Here is a 21,329-nt window from a genome sequence, read left to right as displayed (position 1 = left end):
CTCCTCTCCTTGATCCTCGGTGACGAAATGATTTCATACTTGGTAGTGCACAATGGTGTCCATGTACTCCTTGATGATGTCTTTATCAAAACTAACTCTTGCCTCCATTGCTTTTAGGTATACTAATTTGGAACCTCTGTCCAACTCGTCCTGTAACATGCGTAACTTATTCCTGAGCAAGGTTGGACTGGCAATATACATCCGCATGTTCTCTACGTTGAATGACAAATCTGCGCTGGTGACCATGAGCATCAACTGATCAAAGTATGCGTTGAGCTCTAGTCTGAATTGATTCTTCTCTTTGGCCTCGGTGAGTGTACCAATCGATGGGGTGCCATACTTTCTGACCACGACATCTAAACTCCTAAAAAATCATGCATACAAAGCCTTAACACTGGTGATGAGCAGCGGGAGTTCCTCATAATTCTGGATCAGACTCCAGATGCGTGCTTTGTCCAACTCTACCTTCGGCTTCATCATCTTGTGCAAGTGAAACAGGGTTCCATGTCTGTACATGATCAACTACGGCATGTATATCTGTGAGTGTTCGTGCTATCTTGGTGGACCTTTGTTGATGACCATGTAGATGGACAACTGCCTTGTGCATGATGATAAACATGTCATATAGTCTCTGTATGACTATCTCAAGAGCCGATACTTCAACAAGTATCACTTTCTTCATCTCTGCTTTGGCGGATCCTGTTGATTGTGCCTCTCTCTGCCTGGCTGCTTGCAACTCCTTAGCCATGCACACATTTTTTGCTATCAATAACTTCACACTCGAGCTCATGACTTCGAAATAAGCCTTTGTAGCATCTAACAAGGTGGTTGGATGTCTTTGTACACCTGACACAATCACATGTTCTTCAAAGTGCGCAGGTGATGCATTCTCATCTGGGGTACATGCTCTACGTGCTTGTACAACTCTATGATGTGACTCATCAAAGGCTATGTTGTACACATATGTTGCCAGATTATCCTCAAGGAGAATGGTATCCCCTTGTTCACTCAGGACTTGCTCTGTTGTTGGAGCTGGTGAAGCCTGTGGAGTGACCTCGGTTTCTTTTGGCATGAGGTTGGTGTCCTGATCTTGTTCTGGCTGCTCCATCTCCATGTCCATCTGTTCTATTATCGGTTCATCCTGTAGAGAAAGTTCTAGTTCTATGGATTCTCACCTTTTTCCTCATCTATTGTTGGTTCAAAGCCTTCAACCTGTATCAGTGTGGTTTGCACTGTCTGTGTGCCTTGCACTTCCTCCTATTCTTGTTCCTGTTCCTATTCATGTTGTGATTCCTTCTCTCTTCTTCGTAACTCTTGATCTTCTTTGAGCTTTTGTTGTACTTCCTACAACTTCCTCTTTGCTTCTCCCTCTTTCTTTGCATTATTCTCCTCTCTCACTGTCGCCTCTTTGCATCTATCTCCAAAGCTACTTTCTCCACAAGTGGGTGTTCGTTAAACTTGTAGTTTTTCTCTATCTCTATGCTTTCGACAATCTTCCTCTTGCCTTTGTATGGAATAGGTTTGTTGCTTGTTGTTGTTGTTGTTGCTGCCCCCTGTGGTGCTGCGTCTAGCCACTCTACTGCCATGCTGATTGGTTCATTGTACCTAGAGGAATTATAAAAATATCTTGATGGGTCTTCCTCTGGCCAATGACATGCCATGTGGATCCAAGAATAGTACACTCTTGCACAGTGGTCCCTGCATAAGCCATGTGGGTCATACAGATTGAAACTCTTCGTGTCGAACCTAAACTTCTTGAAGTCCTTGACCTCAACATCTTCTTATTTTAAACTTCAGATTACGTGCAACCCAATTCGCAAAGGAAGCATAGGCAATGTTGCCTTCTTCTTCCTATACAATCCAAGTGATAACCCTGTCAAGATGTGGTATGCAACCTCCTGCATGACCAGCCATTCCATGGCAAACTTCGACAACACATCCAGGGCTTTCTCCGCATTGTACATCCTGATGAAGGTGCCATCGGGTGAGGCATACCAATCTAAAATGTTCAACAATGCCTCCATTACTTCCTAGGACATGCAAGGCAGATCTTGTTCCAAGATCATTCTGTACAGAGGGGCAATGAAATGGTCAGATATTCTAGCCATGACTCCTCGGTAGCTGCAGTCTAAGAACAACTTGCAATATCTGTTCATAGTATTCTATGAAGGCGTCCATGCCCAACCAATGCCAAGAAACTGTCAACGGGAACAAATTTCATCGAGCAGGTAGGAAGACATGAAGAATCTTTCTTGTTGATCCTTGGGCAGACTCCAGGCATTGGATACATGCACTTTCAAATGGAGAGCCAACATGTCAAACCAGTTGAAATGTTTTCCTTCACTTTCCAGTTGATCCAACATAGCAACCCAACTTTGTGGGAAGTTCTTTGTACTCCCTTGGCCATATAAATGACATGCGAAGATGACCAAGAATTGGTAAGCCTTCCTGAGTGTCATCATCTTGTATATCTAGTTGGGTGTCGTCCTGAACTTTGTTGGCTCCCTTAGCCAATGCTTCAAGATGTCTCTTGTATTCTTGATGTTGTTGGGAGTGTAGAACGGTCCATCCATCCTGCTCATCAACAGTGGAAAATGGTACATCTACTGATAATATTCTATCCTGAAGGAAGCAAGATTTACTCCACTGACACTACTCAGTATCATCATCTCAAGATCAGTGTGTGAGACAATCCAGTGGATCACATCTGCGCATGGGAATACAGGAAACTTGCATGCAACCTTGTACAATCTTGACTTATGAATATTGACATAGACCTGTCGTTCCTCCATGTTCTCCTAAAAGCTGCCTACAAATATAGTGTTGATGTCTTGCCATGTGATCTTGATGTCTTTCTCAATGAACAGGTGTGTGTCTGTGTACATGGGCAAGCTCATAGACCCCTACTCAATCACATCCCCAGTACTGCTTTCAACTGTGTCTTTTGATCCATCTCTCTTGTAGGCCATGATACCTGTACTACTAAGAACCTGCTCAAAAACCTGTGATACCTAGAGACAGAGAAGACACTCATGACAAGACAATGTCAACTCAAAAACAACAAGAAACTCAAGAATCAATTAGGCAAAAAACTGGTGACTACTGGGCAAGATTGCGCAACATTGACTTCGAGAGGCTAGGAGACTATCAGCTGGAACTACGCATTGCATAGTCTTAGCTGCCAGTGATGCTGACTGCTGACAGAACTGCGCATTGCACAGTCCAATGAGGCTGACTGCTGACTGAAACTGCACAATGCACAGAACAGTCAGGCTGGGTTGTAGGCTGGAACTATGCATTGAATAGTTCTAGTGGGCAGGACTGGGCACTACCTCCTAGGATTGCACAAAGCATAGCTGGTAGCCAGTGTGGGCGGCCTCTATGTAATTCCTGGAGGCAAGGCAAAGCCTTGACTTCTAGGAATGCGTAGAGCATGCCAGGAGAAATAATATCTGGGCCAAGACAACCTGGACCTGCCCAATGGCAACCTGAAAACATGAAGGACTAAGTGTGTGTGCAAAGCTGGTGCAGATATGAGTGAATAGACATGCATGCAATTTAGGCAGGTGCAAAAATCAGTCAAACGACAAAAAAAGAAGCTCATGAAGAGAGTCGACACAATGGCAACTATTAGTGCAGAAACAATGTTATGCATGTGACACTAAGGAAAGGCAATGAAAAATTTGAATCAACACTTCTACAAGCTAAAACACATTAAAATTCCAGTGGTCGTTCAATAAAATGAAGGAAAAAACAATCATACAAGCCGAAAAATAAAAACGACAGAAAAAGCAATAAAAGGCATGAAAAGCAAAAGTTACCCGGAAAAGTTGTGCCAACTATGCCGAAGGTTCCTAGATGCGTCAGGAATTCCAGAGCTCCAAGATCAAATGTGAAGAATGAGCTCTGAGGTGTCGTTTAAATAGATTTGGTGAAATTAGGGTTTATGACGCGCATGCCACAACTTTAGGAAAAACCGACACTTGTCAAGGAGTTTCTAAAATCAACTTTGCCAGTATCTCATGCTGCTAAAAATAGATCCCTAAAATCTAGGGATGCTTTTTCGCTTTTTGATTTTTTCTTTTTCGGGAAAAACTGCCCCACATGCAACGAAGGATTGCATAGTTTTGGAGGGAACCGGGCAACCTACCAACACATGCAACGAAAAGCCACTGAGGGAAAACATCTGTGCTATTTCTCGGCTGAGTGGCCCTGGCTCGCTGGCCAGCTCTACGCAATTTTCCATAGTAGTGCTGATGGCCAGTTCTGTGCATTTTTCTAGAGCAGTGCTATTGGATAGTTTTGTGCATTTCCAGAGAGAATTTCAGCTAGCCTGGCCTGCTCTATGCATTTTTGAGAGAAGTGACGATTGTCCTGCTTTGTGAAATTTTTTAGGACAAGGCAATTGCTGGTCTGCTCTATGAAATTTTTGAGGGGATGACAGATTTCCCTTAGGATAGCACAGTTTTTCCCGACAACCGATTGACCAAATGTGAACTAAGTGGTGGGTTAGCTTGTGGTTGATTGACGAGACAAGTGATTAAACATAAGTTGTTAAGCGTCAGATGAAATCAAATAAACACAAGTACTTGATCAGTGCAGGACGACTGCTATGATTTCACGGAGGGAGGCTCCAAAATGAAGCGAAGGAAAAAGTTTGGAGGGTAGGCCGCTATAATATTAGCAACACATTGGTAGAACTCTAGTTCTCTATATGACCCTTGTTTGTGAAAAGTGAGTCTAACTCCTCTAGAAGTATTGTTCGAATCTTTGATCATCATTGCTTCAACACTAAGCTTGATTTAAAGATATAGTCTCTACCATTCTCTTGATCGGTCAGCTTACATAAAAAGCCAAGTCAACTGAGTTGTTTCAATTAGGGATGAGGGGTATATTGATGCATAAGTAATATAAATGCCAGGTTCTTATTTTCATCTCTGGTGTTGCTCTGTTGCCAGCAAGCTTGGATAGTACACCGACAGAGTCACGCAGGGACAAAAGCATCACTCCACTACCAGAGAGCCTGGTCAGTACCCCGATGAATTTACTTGAATCACCTCTCTACGTAGGAAGCCTTTCTCTTCTTTTGCCTTATTTATTTTTTTCATTTTTCAAAGAACTATGGATATGCACTTATTTATTCCAGAGGCAAAAGAGGGATCTCGACTTAGTAAGAGCAGAAGAGGTTGTCCCTTCATAGAATTATTTTATATATACCTCTGACAATACTTTTAAAGAGTTTCCCCTTCACCTTACTCTACTTGACTGAGCTGACAAGGGTTAACCCAAAAGAACTAATTAGAGTAGGCGGCGCTAGTTAAAATTGCAAGCGTTGTGTTTTCACCAAGACTCACTCTGAACAGAAAGTATTTTCCATCAAGGTATCATTGACTAGAGACAAAAAGCTCTTCATAAGGAGAGTGGACAAAAAATAACCAAGTGTTGATAGTTGTACAAGTCCTCTTGTACTTTACGGTGCTTGTCTGGAGAGCCACACATGGTTTCATGCGAACTAAATCTATGGGTGCAAAACAAGCAAACAAACAAGAAAGCAAAGGGAAAAAGTATATCAAATAAAAACAAGAAAATAAAGAGAGCAAGCGAGAAATGCAAACAAAGTAAACAAAGAAAGCATGCAAACAAAGCAAAACAAGAAAGTAAACACTACTTCTACTCTAAACTATATAATGCATGGGCCTCTTCACGTAAAGTGATATTTTCAATGCAACCATAGGCGCATTGGTTGACCCATGTTGGTGAAGGCATGTTTTACGAGAAAGGTAAGCGTGTAAACCAGAAACCAAGAAAAATATAACAGTGAATACCAAAATGCTCCAAGTTCAAAAATATCCACAGAAAAGAAAAGAATAAAAGCGCAAGATAATAATTCTACGGACGTATCATTGTTATTCATCACACTGTGCGCAAACGAAAAACATGCACACTCTTTTGACCGTGACAAATGATAAAACATGAGAAAGAAAGACAACTTACGTTTAGCAAGAGTGCTTGTTGTGTATGATTCCTCCAATGCATGACTGATAGGATCATGTGATTTAGGTGGAGGATGTGAATTCTGTGAATTGGATTGATCTTCAATGTAGAAAGGAGAGTGATGACGAGCCTTAGGTGTTTCAACAGAATTCTAATTTGAAGTGGAATCGACCTTAAGACAAAGAGGGCTTGACATAATCATCAGCTCAGGCTAAAGTTCCTTGACAACTTATGGGGTTTCCACTTCATCAACAGATAGATTATTGAATACGGGTAGCTTAGAAATATCGACAGTGAATGAATCAACATCGTGATCGAGTGAAGGAGAAAAGAGATCACGACAACCATGATCAAAAAATTCGATAAATTCATTGACATCCTCATGATCTGATGAATTATATAGAGGGGTTGATGAGAAGCAAGAATGTTCACCCTCTGCGTTTCTGGAAATGATAGATGAAATATTGAGTGGATTTGCAAACATAGATGTGTCCTCTCCTCTATGCAATGACAGACTGACATCTGGTGTATTCTGTGAATGATCGGAAATAGATGCATCCGAGAATGAATTCTCACATCGAAAATTAATAATGGCAGAATCACCAAATATGTCAGGGAAAAGAAGATAAGGTGTGTACAGAAGGAGGTTATCCTTCACCATGGGTTCTTCTTCAGATTCCCACACATACTCATCATAAATGATAGCTCAAGTTGGATAATCAACACCAACTTCATCGACAACATGATCCTTGTGAACAACAAGAATGGAATTTGGAATAGGAGAACATAGCACAATACAATCTTGAGGATCAATAGAACGTGGGGACGGAGATTGAGGAAACAAGTCCACGTGACAACCAACAATCTTGTAAGCCAAACTTGTGTATAAATCAAGAGCAGGTGGGGTGGGAGGATGTGACAGTTCAACCTATGGGTGCACACCTTCTCCCACCTCGCATTGTGGGGCTAAATTTATTTAATGAGATGAGGATGGACAGTCACTTGTGACAGAAACCGTGTGCGCCTTGGATTTGGAACCTATAACACCAAGGTATGCTTGGATGGGTTTGAATGATTCTAACACTTGTGGATTTTTAGATATGTGAAGAAGATATTGAAATATTTCACGAGGAAATTTCCAATCAATTTGATCCTCAGGGAATTGAAATGCAAGATCACGAAAGCGATCCCAAAATTGTAACAAGGATTCATCAGGGGATTTTCGTAACTCAAGATTTTTTTTTATTAAGTTCTTTACGATCAAAGTGATGGAAAGCATGGTCTATTTCTTCAAAAAGTGATGGAAAGAGTGAATAGATTTATTATTCAGTGTGACACACCATTTCAGTGGGTTCCCTCGAAGCGTGAATGCGAACAATGAGTAGGCCACATAATCCTCAGGGAGATATCTTCAAAAGAAGCTCTATGCCTGGGCCAAGTTGTTCCGCCTTCACCTTCATATGTGTATTGTGACAAGTCATCCCAGAACTCCCTGGAGATTTCAAACACATTTCCATAAGACATACATCTCGAAGGGTGAACTATAACATAAGACATGATAGATGTGCAGGGATTCAAAACCGATTTTGAGGACTCAGCTTGTCATCTGGCCTTCCTTCTAGCGCCAGAAATGTTGACGGTGCTGGACCCACCAACATGTCAGGGGATCTCCCTGGCAAGAAGTCCCAACTAGACCTTAGACTGTTTGGAGTAGAAGTCCCAACATTGGGTAGTAAAGTTATGCCTTGACTACGATAGCACACAGAGGTAAGAAAGATATCCTTGTCGGAAGAAAGTGTGTGACCTTGCAACGATTCAAGAGCATTTCATTGGGAGGTTCTAACACACGAAAGGGGCAAAAGTGTATCCCTTAGAAGCCTGTAATAGTACACAGCCTGAAAGGAACACACGAGATGAAAGACATCGCGAACTAGAAAGTAGAATAGTCGACAATTCAAAGTGATAAGTTAAACCAACAAAATTCTTCAATAATATTCATACAATCACATACGGAATAGTCCATACATAAATGCGTAACTTAAAACTACATACATTGCTAAAGTAACCAGAATATTCGAACTACAATAACAACATATGCATGAAATGTGTTGGCTCTATTATATTATATAAAGTGAAAGTTCCATCCATACATACAACCATGACAACCACTAGCCCCAATAGTGGAACGTTACAGTCAACACCTCTTGCTCCTCTAAAGAGACATACTCACTCTACACTGTGGAGAAGCCAAGGCTCATCACAATACTCTCCAAGCCCTCTCTAAGAAATGCCCAGCAAAAGCTTGGCTCCCAAAAGCCCTGTTCTATGAGTTATGAGGTTCTATTTATAACAAAGGGTGGGGTGACCCTTGACATTCCCATTTGTGACACTTGGACTACCCTCATGACTCTTCAACTTCATTACATAACTCTTTACATTACATATGACTGTTTGCATTCCACTAATGACACTTGGAATTTCACTTTACATCATGTTTACAAAAATGATACATTTTCCACATATACCCATGTGGGACAAAAATGGCTTGAGTCAGCGAGACAAGAAAACACTAAGACTTGAATGGTTGTGGAAAGATCAGCTCATCAACCTCCTCTCCTTGATCCTCGGTGACGAAATGATGCCATGCTTGGTAGTGTGTTGATCCAGGTGACTCCAGAGACACACAGGACAAAGAGGGTTTATGAACGCTCGAAAATTAAAGTGCTCAGAATGATGTCAACCCAGGAGCAGAGCACAGATCTCATCGTCATGATCACGGAGGTGTGAACGGTTCGTTAATCCAAGCTCGTATGAGGGAGAACGAGCCAGTCAAAGTTTTGGTCAAACTTACGCTGTGGGCCAGATTTAAGTGTCCTACAATTTGGCCGACCCTGAGGCATTAAACCTAGCTCCCAAAATTGGTTGAAATTGTGGCCTCATTAGTTTGCCAAATATCCTTTGTCTTCTAAAACTTTGAAAATTACCCCCTCTTTAAAATTCCAAAAAAAAAAATTATAAATGAGGTGGCGGGCCACCACCCCCACCACCCAGAAAAAAACATTACATAACAAAAATTTTATTAAAAGGTCGACGGGCCATGAACCCCACTAGCCTAACCATAAAACAAAATCAATTTTTAAATATGGGCCGGTGGCCATGACCCCGCCGGACCCTCCAACTACACCCCACATATATGTTAACCATATTGTATTAAAGGGGTGGGCACGGGCCACCTCCGGTGGACCCGGCCCACACCCTGAAATCCCTCCATGCACCATATAACAGTTAATTCGGGACCGGTGAGGGTCGAACCTGCCCAGCCCACGTGGGTAGGCCCTCGAGCGGGCGACCCCATAACCAGTACCACCTCCATACAGCGCACCCATACGTACGCACCAACCACACTTAATGCACCTCCCAATTAAAACGGTTAATGCACCATTAATACCATATGTTAATGCGCCAAGTTGGGTGTGCGGAAGACAGTGGGTAGGCTGCCCAATGCGGGCTTGACCCCCTTATAAAAAAATTTCGTTGAACTTTTGAAACTATAATGTGGAAAAAAATAGGAGGGGCGGGGTTTGACCACCCGACCCCTCCTCAACTAATGACTTAATTTACCACAATGCCACAACCAATTCATTGATAAATCTGCCCTCCAAACTTTAAAAGAACCCAATTTTCTCAGTGCACGGGCAGATGGAGGAACCAGGAGAGGGCACGGATTTTGAGACAGAGGAGGCAGAATCTTGGCACGTAGTTCGAGGCAGCATTTTGTAGGAGGGGTGAAAATTCACTTTGTCAGATTTTGACAAATTTTATATGGTTTCAACACTTCTCAATGGCATTGTTCGTGTCTCCATCAGAGTTCTGAATTTTTTGGCCATTTTCTGTATGAGGATGGAACCATGATCGCTGCAAAAACAGGGAGTGGAACCATGATCCTTGCAATTTTCCTGAGGTAATTTTTCTCCATGTCGGAATATAGTCAAGTTTATAGTCATTTTTCATGGTTTTCCACAGGGATCACAACGGTATAGCCAGATTCTCCTTTGGAGTTGCAGATTTCCAGTCCACCCATGGAGCAGAATCTTTGAGGAATCTAGGGGGAATCTAAAATATTCCTTAAGTCCTAGATTCTCATCTTCTCAGAATTCAAAAATTGGACAGTCGATTTTGCACTATTCGACGTCACAAATCTGATGATGCTTTCAGATTTCTCATCCCCCCATTCTATTCTTTAGCCACTTTTCTAAGTGGAATGTAGGTGTCAGCATTCATGTGTGAGCAATCATTTCCATGTGATTGATGTCGTGAGATCGATGGCATGAACAACTTCAGCATTTTGACATCCACTTCTTCAGATGGCCCTTGGATGTGAGGTATATGCAGTGTATTCGTGTACTTCTTTTGCTATGCATTGTGTTGCACAGATCCCTGTTGATGCTTGATGTGGGATCCTATGGCTTACTCATTTTTATGATTCCTGCTTGATGTGACGCGGAATCACCTATGTGATGTACTTGTTGTCATGATTCATCATGTTGTGTTTTGAGATCCCTTTGTTGTATGTTGATGGGATACTCATGTGTCGCCATGCATGTTTGTTTTGAGATCCCTTTTATGCCATGTTGGCGGGATGCTCATCGTGCATGAGTTTTGTGTCATACTAATAGGAGTCTTTTGACTGAGAGTTCCTGTAGTGGAACATCTCTTAGAGCCACTCCTGCATGAGGGCATTTTCCTTATATGATCGCAACATCATCTCTTATGTACATCATCACTATTGACAACACTTAATGCAGCAGCCTACACCATCTTGACACTGGGGCCCAAAGACATAGTCCCTCCTGGACGAACTCTGTTATCAACGGCTTTTGTTTTCATGTGTTGATGATTGACATGTTCCTCTTCTTTACAACATGCAGATGTATTCATTAATGTTCTTTTAAAAATGCAATTTAACACATCACGAAAGTAAAAGGTCTTGGAAGGGTCCTTCGTCACACCTAGACCTTGGATCATGTGCAATGGTGCCTGCGTACTCCTTGATGATGTCTCTCTGAAACAAAATCTTTCCTTAATTTCTTCCAGGTATAGATATTTGGAAACTCTTGTCCAAATTATCCTATAACATGCGCAACTTAGTCCTGAGCAAGGTTGGACCGGTGATATACATCTGCATGTTCTCTATGCTAACCAGCAAATCTGCGGTGGTGGCCATGAGCATCAACTGATCAAAGTACACATCAAGCTCCACTCTGACTTGGTTCTTATCTTTGGCCTCAGTGAGCATATCAATCGATAGAGTGCCATACTTTCTGACCACAACATCGAAATTCCTGAACAATCATGCGTACGAAGCCTCAACACTGGTGATGAGTGACAAGATTTCCTCATAATTCTAGATCAGACTCCAGATGTGTGCTTTGTCCAACTCTACCTGCAGCTTCATCATCTTGTGCAAGTGAAGAGGGGCTCCCTTGTACCTCATTGTCCATGTATGTACATGATCAACTATGACATGTATATTTGTGAGTGTTTGCGCTATCTTGGTGCAGCGCTGCTGATGACCATGTAGATGGAAAACTGCCTTCTACATGGTGGTGAACCTATCATACAGTCTCCGCATGACTGTCTCAAGAGCTGATACTTCAACAAGTATCGCTTTCTTCATCTTTTCTTTGGTGGATCCTGTTGATTCTTCCTCTCTCTGCCTGGCTACTTGCAACTCCTTATCCATGCGCTTGTTTTATGCTATCAAGAAATTCACACTCGAGCTCGTGGCTTCAACATAAGCCTTTGTAGCATCGACCAAGGTAGTTAGATGTCTTCATACATCTAACACAATCACCCATTCTTCAAAGTGCGCAGGTGATGCATGCTCATCCAGGGTGTGCACTCTACGTGCTTGTACAACTTTGTGTTGTGACTCATCAAAGGCTATGTTGTACACATTTGTTCCTGGATTATCCTCAAGGAGAATGGTATCCCCTTGTTCACTTGGGACTCGCTATGCTATTGGAGCTGGTGAAGCCTGTGGAGTGACCTCGGTTGATTTTGGAATGAGTTCGGTGTCTTGATCCTGTTCCGGTTGCTCCATCTCCATGTCCATTTTTTCTACTATCGGTTCATCCTACGAAGCAAGTTCTTGTTCATGCGGTTGCTCACCTTGTTCCTCATCTGCTGCTAGTTCAAAGTCTTCAACCTGTATCGACGCGGTTTGTGTTGTTTGTGTGCCTTTCACTTCCTCTTGTTCTTGTTCCTGTTCGCGGTTCCTTCTCTCTTTTGTGCAACTCTTGTTCTTCTTTGAGCTTCTATTGTACTTCCTGCAACTTCCTCTCTGCTTCTTCCAATCTTTTCTTCTCCCTCTTTCTTTGCACTATTCTCCTCTTGCGTTGTCACCTCTTTGCATCTATCTCCAAAGCTACTTTCTCCACAAGTGTGTCTTCCTTAAACTTGTAGCTTTGCTTCGTCTCTGTGCTTTCGGCAATCTTCCTCTTGCCTTTGTCTTACACAGGTTTGTTGCTTGCTGCTGCTGTTGTTGCTGCTCTCTGTGGTGTTGCTTCCTTGAGTGATACTAGCCACTCTACTACCATGCTGACCAGTTCATTGAGCCTAGAGGAGTTATACCAATATCTACATGGTTCTTCCTCTAGCCAATGACATACCCTGTGGATCTAAGAATAGTAGACTCTCGCACAATGGTCCCTATATAAGCCATGTGGGTCATACGGATTGAAACTCTTGGTGTCGAACTTAAACTTCTTGAAGTCCTCGAGCTCAACATCTGCTTCTTTCAAATTCTAGATCACATACAAACCAATTCACAAAGGAAGCATAGGCCATGGTCCCTTCTTCTTCCTGTGTAATCCAGCTGATAACCCTATCGAGTTGTGGTATGCAACCTCCTTTATGACCAGCTTGTCCATGGAAAACTTCGGCAAAACATGCGAGGCTTTCTCCGTGCTGTACATCCTGATGAAGGTGCCATCGAGTGAGGCGTACCAATCTGCAATGTTCAACAATGCCTCCATTACTACCTAGGACATGCAAGGCAGATCTTGTTCCAAGATCATTTTGTACAGAGGGGAAATGAAATGGTCAGATATTCTAGCCATGACTCCTCGGTAGCTACAGTCCGAGAACAAATTGCAATATATGTTCACAATATTCTATGAAGGCGTCCATGCCCAACCAATGCCAGGAAACTGTTAATGGAACAAATTTCATCGAGCAGGTAGGAAGACATGAAGAATATTGCTTGTTGATCCTTGGGTGGACTCCAGGCATTGGATACATGCACTTTCAACTGGAGAGCCAACATGTCAGACCAGTTGAAAGGTTTTCCTTCACTTGCTAGTTGATCCAACATAGCAACCCAACTTTGTGGGAAGGTCTTCGTACTCCCTTGGCCATACAAACAACACGTGAAGATGAACAAGAATTGGTAAGCCTTCCTAATTGTCTTCATCTTGTATATCTAGTTGGGTGCCATCCTGAACTTTGCTGGCTCCCTTACCCAACGCTTCAAGATGTCTCTTGTATTCATGTTGCTATTGGGAGTGTAGAACGACACATCCATCCTGCTCACCGACAGTGGAAAATGGTGCATCTTCTAATAATCTTCTGTCCTAAAGGAAGCAAGCTTTAATCCACTGACACTACTTAGTATCATCGTCTTAGGATCAGTGTGTGAGACAATCCAATGGATCACATTTGTGCAATAGGAATATAGGAAACCTGCATGCAACCTTGTACAACCCTAACTTATGAATATTGACATATACATGTCGGTCCTCCAGGTTCTCCTCAAAGTTTCCTACAATTATAGTGTTGATGTCTTGCCATGTGATCTTGATGTCTTTCTCAATGAATAGGTGTGTGTCTATGTACACGGGAAAGCTCATAAACCCCTGCTCAACCACATCCCTAGTATTTCTTTCAACTGTGTCTTTTGATCTAGCTCTCTTGGAGGCCATGATACCTATACTGTTGAGAAGCTACTCAAAAAATTGTGATACTTGAAGAAAGAGAAGACACTCACGGCAAGACAATGTCAGCTAAAAAATATCAAGCAACTCAAGAATCAATCGAGCAACAAACTGGTGGATGTTGGGCAACATTGCACAGCATTGACACCGGGAGGCTAGGAGGCTGTTAGCTAGAACTACGTGTTAGCCTCCTATTGCAATAGGTGTTCATATTTCATGATTGACAGTTGAAAGTGCCAAATATGCCATCTTTTCATGCTGCAAGGTTCCATATTTCCAAAAGAGGCCAAAGAAGAGGCCATGAAAGTGTGCTAGTCTAAATGCCACTGCTGTATTCCAATTTTGATGAGTTATTCCATTTTTGAAGAATTTTCAAGTTAAGGGAAAGCCAAACAGCTTAATCTTGGCTTCCCTAGGTTTAAATTGCTTGTTTTAGAAGATAGATAATGAATATCTGTCCAAACTATTTAATCTTGGCAGATTTATAGATAGGTAGAGAATCAAGGGCACTCAACAGCTTAATGTGAGCCCCAGCAGAAATAAGGATTGATTTAGATAGGAGGACAACCAAAAGAAAAGTTGAAAAGCTAGGTTTGCTAGTTCAAGTGCACCCAAACCAAAAAGAAGACAAAATGCTAGGTAAGTAGGCTGGGTAGGTAGTTTTGAGGTTGTAGAATTAATGAATTGTGATCAGTTTTGTGTTTCAAGTGTTAGATCTATTCAGATCACAACTATGAGGCAATTTTTCCTTGGGTCAGCTCAAGCGAGGCATGTCTAACTCCCCCTTCTTCCTCTTCCCCAAATCATTCACTAACCTCCCCAAAGAGGTCAAGATATGCTTGATATCTCTTAATTTTCATCATTTTTCATGTCATTGGCCTAAGTAAAGGTTTGCTTTGCTTAGGAGTACTCTTATTCACTCTTTGAGTCATTTTCCCCTTTAAATAGCCTAAGATCCCTAAACTTAGCGCTTTCTTGTCATTTTCATATTAACTTCTAACTCTATTATGTAAATCCCTATCTATTTCCCCTTCCCCTACTAAAAAGCACTAAATAGCTCCTCTATGTATATATCCCCTCCCCTTGGTTGAAAAATAACCATAAGCATGCTTGGGAATTGCTAAGTTTATCTGAAACTTGGCAAGAACCCTCTTTTTCCTCCTTAACCACCTTCCAAATGCTTTAGGACTCATTCCTATGCATAAAATCCCCTCCAAATGTATAAAATCCATCTTTTGGCCTTGTTTTACCTTTTCCAAGGCCTAAACCCCTTTTTTGGCCTTAAACCCTTCTCAAAGCATATAAAATTCCTCTTAAATGCTTTTGGACTCCTTCCAAGCATTAAAACCCATCTTTTTAGGCTATCAGACCCCTTCCGATGCCTTAGAATCCCTTCAAAACATTAAAAAGGCCCCTCTGATTTCACAAAGCCTCCCTTTAGTGTTAAAACCCTCCTCCGAATTCATTTGCCCCCCTCCGACGCGATATCGCTGTCGGAGGTCGCAGCGATCATTGTTGGCCCCCTTTTATATACCTCCGATCCATCCCTCGCCGATGCGATTTCGCAATCGGCGTATCGCAACTCATATGTGCACATATATATGCCCCCGACCCCTCCGCCGATGCGATATCGCTATCGCACCCGACAGCGATATCGCTATCGCAATGCTTCATTCCCACATATTCCATATATCCCCGCTTTATCGTTCAAACTTAAGTTTTTATAAAACTTGAGTTATAACGTAAAATCCCCGCATTTTCATATATCGCAAGCCTTATCACAATTTCCCTGATGGTAGAGCGCCGATGTAATCATAGCCATCCATCGTCCTGCCCAAATCAACGGTCCAGATCGTTTCGGCGATCGCCCATTTCAGCGATCGCATATGTATAAACCATCCACCCCGCCGACTGCCGAAATGCCGAGTTAATCTCAGCCGCCCATTCGGGCCCGAAGATCAACGGCCCATATTGATTCGCATCATTCCCATATGGCTCCGACTAGCAAAGCCGAAAAGTTATAAAGCACGACATTTATATATTTCGGGTCCGAAAAGGCCCTTTTGTATAGCCAAGCGGGATTGCTCCGATATGGAGGAGCCGAAATAACAATAAAGCAGAGCCTAAAGATTTCGGGTCCGAAAAGGGGTAGTACTGTACGCTCCTTTTCGGGGCTCGAAAAGTTATAAGAAACAGTGTTGAGGGTTTTCGGGTCCGCGGACCCGTTTCATTATAAATCCGCCAATTTGGGTTCGCCGATGGGCCGGACCCAATTTCAAATAAAAGAGGGCCTTAATGCATTTTCGGGTCCGTATGGTATATCGCTCGTTGGAGGTTTTACGTGTTGTGACTGCCGATCGCCGATTTAGCGCCATCCGTTGGATCTGCCTTCGCGCGATCCAACGGCCAGGATTTAATCTTTGCTACAGTACTGCGCCCGCCCATGTTTTTCATGATTTTTGCGTGTAAATGGGCATTTTTCCTGTTAATAAAGGAAAAGGCGGCATTTTTTCATATTTTCACATATATGCCTGTATGCGCTCCCGATAAGGGAATTCATGCATTTCTAAGCCATTTTGGATCACTCCAAAGCCCAGTTTTTGTTCCAGAAGGCCAGCCTCGGCCTCTGCACAATCAGCAGTATACAAATCCTCCCTTTTTGCAGTATTTCTTCAGAGTTTAATACTATTTTTGATCGGCCAGTGCCGATAGCATCCCAAAGGCCACGGAAGACATTTGCAGCAGTTATTTTTGCATTAAAAGAGCAGAAAAGGGGCGATTTGATAGTTTAAAGGGTATCAAAGGAAAGATAAAGCCCAGATTCAGTTTAAAGAGTATCAGTGAAGCGGCATAGTGTATCAGTGAAGAAAAATCAGCAACCCGAAGCAGGAAACATTAAAGATCCCCCCAAGCAAAGTCAAAGAAAGCGGTGAAGCCATTTAAGGCCCTTAGATCACAGTTAATGCACATCAAAGCCACTCAAGAGCAGGGGATCAAAGCCCAAAGCACAATTATGGCTAAATGAACAACACAGAGCCATAAGGACAGATTTCAACTCATTTTTGAGGCTGCTGCCTCATGCGCAACATTAGATAGATATTTTGAATGCCAGCTGCCCCAGCGCAGTTGTTAGACTGATATTTTTGCATTTATGTTCAATAGAAGGTAGCTAGATCATAGTTATTGCCACAGATCTTCCCTGAGATCTGTTTTGTAGATATTTTTGGATATTTTCCCTATTTAAACCACCCTTTGCATTGTTTAAAGGGTTGGTTGGTTGATAACTTCCTCTCCAGACTTGCACTGTATTTTTTGAGAGCCTCTATAATCAAAGATCGCTGGAATGCTTGGGAGATGAACTGTCTATTGTGTTTTAATGGCTGAAGAGTGACTATGGGATTCTAATGCTTCTACATGGTCCAATAAGTGTTTCTTACCTCTGTTTTTCAGTTTATATGTGTTTATGCCACCATTGTATCACCATCTAAATAGCAGGAAGAAAGAATAGTTCAGAGCTTACTTAGTTGTATTCTGTTCTCAATTTCTGTGATTTATCTATGTTTTCCTCTGAATTAGTCCTGAATATGAATACTGATTTTCTCATATTTACGCTAGTTCCTTCATATATGAATGCTGTTTAGGAATCCTTGATTGCTCCTATATAAATGTTCATTCACCTTCCCTCTGCTAGCATAATGAGAGCTACTTAGTTGCCTCTCATTCACTGACCTTCATTCCATCTTTATTCTAGCTTGATATTGTTTTATGTGTAGCTATCCTGTTCTGTATTCCTCTTGTGACCAAGAAAACGCAACAGCAAGCCTAATCCATGACTCCATGCCCAATGGTTTGAACTTCTCACACTATGCATCCCAACTCTGTTTGAAAGAATCCTCCTTCCCACCAAAATCAAAACAAAACCCAAGAACATCATAACTAGCCTAAAATGAACCCAAAACAAAGTTAAATTATAAAGAGAGAGCCCTCTCTGATTGCAGGTAGGCTAGGACCAGCAATCCAAAGATTGGTTTGTGGTTACCTCGACCGTATCCCTTAAGGAGCTTAGGGACAACCTGAGTGTTAACACTACGTATTGCACAATCTTAGACGCCAGTGAGGCTCACTGCTAACTGGAACTGCACAATGCACAATCCAGTGAGGTTGACTGCTGACTCAAAATTGAGCAATGCGCAGAACAATCAAGCTGGGTTGTTGGCTGGAACCGCACATTGCGCAGTTCCAGTGGGTAGGATTGTGCACTGCCTCCTAGGATTGTGCAGAGAATAACTGGGAGCTAGTGTGGGTGGCCTCTTCACAATTCATGGAGGCAAGGTAGAGCCTTGACTTCTAGGAATGCGCAGATCATGCTGGGAGAAACAAGATCTGGGCCAAGACAGCCCGAATCTGACCAATGACAACCTAAAAATGTGAAGGAATGAGTATGTGTGCAAATCTAGTGCAGATATGAGTGAATAGACATGTATGCAATTCAGGTAGGTGCATAAATCAGTTAAACAAAAAAACAAAGAAGCTCATGGAGAGATTCGCCGCAATGACAACTGTAAGTGCAAAAACAATGTTATGCGTGTAACACTAAGGAAATGCAATGAAAAACTTGAAACAACACTTCTACATGCTAAAACACATTAAAACGCCAGTGTTCATTCAACAAAATGAAGGAAACAACACTCATACAAGCTGAAAAATAAAAAGCGACAGAAAAAGCTGCAAAAGGCATGAAAAGAAAAACTTACCCAGAAAAGTTGGGCCGACTATGTTGAATGTTCCTAGATGCCTCGGGAATGCCATATATCTAAGATCAAATGTGAAGAATGAGCTCTGAGGCATCATTTAAATAGATTTGGAGAAATTAGGGTTTATGGCGCGCATGCCACAAATCTAGGAAAAAGCGACACTTGGTGAGGAGTTTCTAAAATCAAATTTGCATGTAACTCTTGCTGCTAAAAATTGATCCCTAAAATCAGCATAAGAGATTATACAAATAATCTTTGTAACAAGAAAGTAAGTTGACACTATGAGGCATACGATTTCAATGTATATAAGATGATTCCACTGAAAGGAAAGAGAGAGAGTGAGCCTCTAGTAGAAAAGTAGTAGTACTATCATAAAGGAGACACACAAGAGAGTGGAAAAAATCATTAGTTAACCTCTAAAGTAGTTCACAAGATAAAAAAAATCATAAAAGCAAGTAACAATGCACATTCAACAAGATGCATACTAAAGTCAATGAAATAGTTCATTTTCATTAGTATGTGTTCACATAAACATACATTGCAAACAATGAAAGAATAGTCTCATAATAATTCACAACATATACACTAAATTGTGATTGTTGTGAGAGCTTCATATATTAAGTGAAAGTCTCAAGATACACAACTACAATTCCACCACACTAGCCCCAATAGTGGAACATGAAATCACTACTTGCTTCTCCAAAGAAAGATCTTCTCTCCTATGCCAAGCTAGAGAAGCCAAGGTGAAAAATCAAAAGTCATTTCTCTTGATCTATGAGGGTGTATTTATAACAAATGATGTGACTCTCCACCTCCCATGTGAATCTTGACCTTCCCTCATGACTCTTGAGCTCCCTTGAGACTTTTAAAATTCCTATGTGATCTTTGAGCTTCTATATGACTTTAGAACATTCTAGTGACTTTTCACTTTCCATATGGGACCCTTGGGCTTCCACACATTTTATATTTTCTCATTATTTTAAAGTACAATAATTACATTCCACAAATTATGTGGAAAAATACATTGACTCATATGAGTCTTCTGGTGACACTTTGAGAAGCCATGAATTGGCAACAGTGACATAATATTTAATAGTACATAAAGGCCAAGATCTTCTAAGTTTTTTGTTGGGTCTTTGACTTCGTAATGATAGATTATTTTTTTACTACATATTCACCCTCCAAAGGGTCTAGATGAGAGTTAGAAACTTCCAAGTCAACTTGAGATGCCACCATTCTGTCATGGTCTAAGATTTCTTCATGTCCTCATGATGGTTATTCTGGTGCTTCTTCTCTAGAAAATATTTCTTGTAAATCCTACTTTACACCTTCCTTAAGTATCACCCTGCCATGTTGAGGTGACAACACTTGCAGATGAAGTCCACTCATGACAAGACCACATCAGTTTGAAAACCACCTATTCTACCTTTACTTGCTCATGGAATATATTGACTATGTTGAGGCAACATGCAAGGGATCTAAGAGGAAGAAGCTAAGGATTGTGCAGTTGAGGGCTATAAGGACCTAGGGATGACCATATTATCCTTTGGAACTGCACAATGTGAAATTAGGGAAGGCTTATCAAGGCTCTGCGTAGTGGGGAATTCCAAGAGACAAGGTGATAGGCTTACTGACTAAGGATGCACAATGTGCAGTGATCAAGGAAGAGGAGACATAGATTGTGCAGTTTACCATCACAGGGGATGAGGGATGACCTCACTATACACTGTAACTATGTAATGCAAAGTAGGATGCAAGATAGGACAAGGTACTATGCAGTGAGGGATTTCAGTCAACAAGAGGGACAAGACTAGCCACTGTAATTGCACAATGTGCATTGATTAAGGGGAAGACTCACAGGATTGTCAAAATTGAGGGTTGTATTGGACTAGAGGTGATCAACTTCCCACTATAATTGTGCAATGCATTGTAGGAGGCCCACTAGATGAAGGAACTATGTAGTTGAGCAAGTTAGAGAGACGGGGAGGAAAGTTAGGACACTACAATTGCGCAATGCGCAGAAGCTGAAGGGGACTGCAAAGTTGGGCATGAGAGTGACACAAGGATATACCATTTTCCACTGCAACTGTGCAATGAACAATCCATGGTAGGAGAAACCATGAACTACATAGTTGGCAAGGCTAAACAACCATATTGATGGTCTAGACTCCAAGGTTGCTCAATGTGAAGGTGGAGGAGGTTTTCCTTAAGATTAACAAAGTGCATAGGTCTAAGAGGTAAGGATTTCATCATTAATACTTAGGAGTGTTCAGAGTACTCATTAATTTCCTGGAAGATTAAGTGTGCTTATAAGTTGCATAAGATGTAAGGACAAGGATGAACTCCAAAATTGGCTAAGTGTTGGATGAGTGGAACATGGGAGAAAATATGATGTAAACAAGTTCCAAAATTGAATCACACACATGTATACCATAAAAAAAATCCAATAGAATGCACTGTACTCAAAATTCACATGCATACCTTGAAACGACAACAAAGTGACACTTATTTTTAGTGTGATAGTTGAAACATAGCTTTGCAACACCTAGAATAAAATTTATGACAGAAGTGTCGACTGCAACTATAA

Source organism: Pinus tabuliformis, chromosome 1_2, assembly GCF_031772625.1.
Source record: "Pinus tabuliformis cultivar Carrire ecotype Pingquan chromosome 1_2, CPIR1, whole genome shotgun sequence".
NCBI classification, from domain to species: domain Eukaryota; kingdom Viridiplantae; phylum Streptophyta; class Pinopsida; order Pinales; family Pinaceae; genus Pinus; species Pinus tabuliformis.
The sequence above is the reverse complement of the archived record's forward strand: the minus strand, read 5'-3'. Positions refer to the sequence as shown.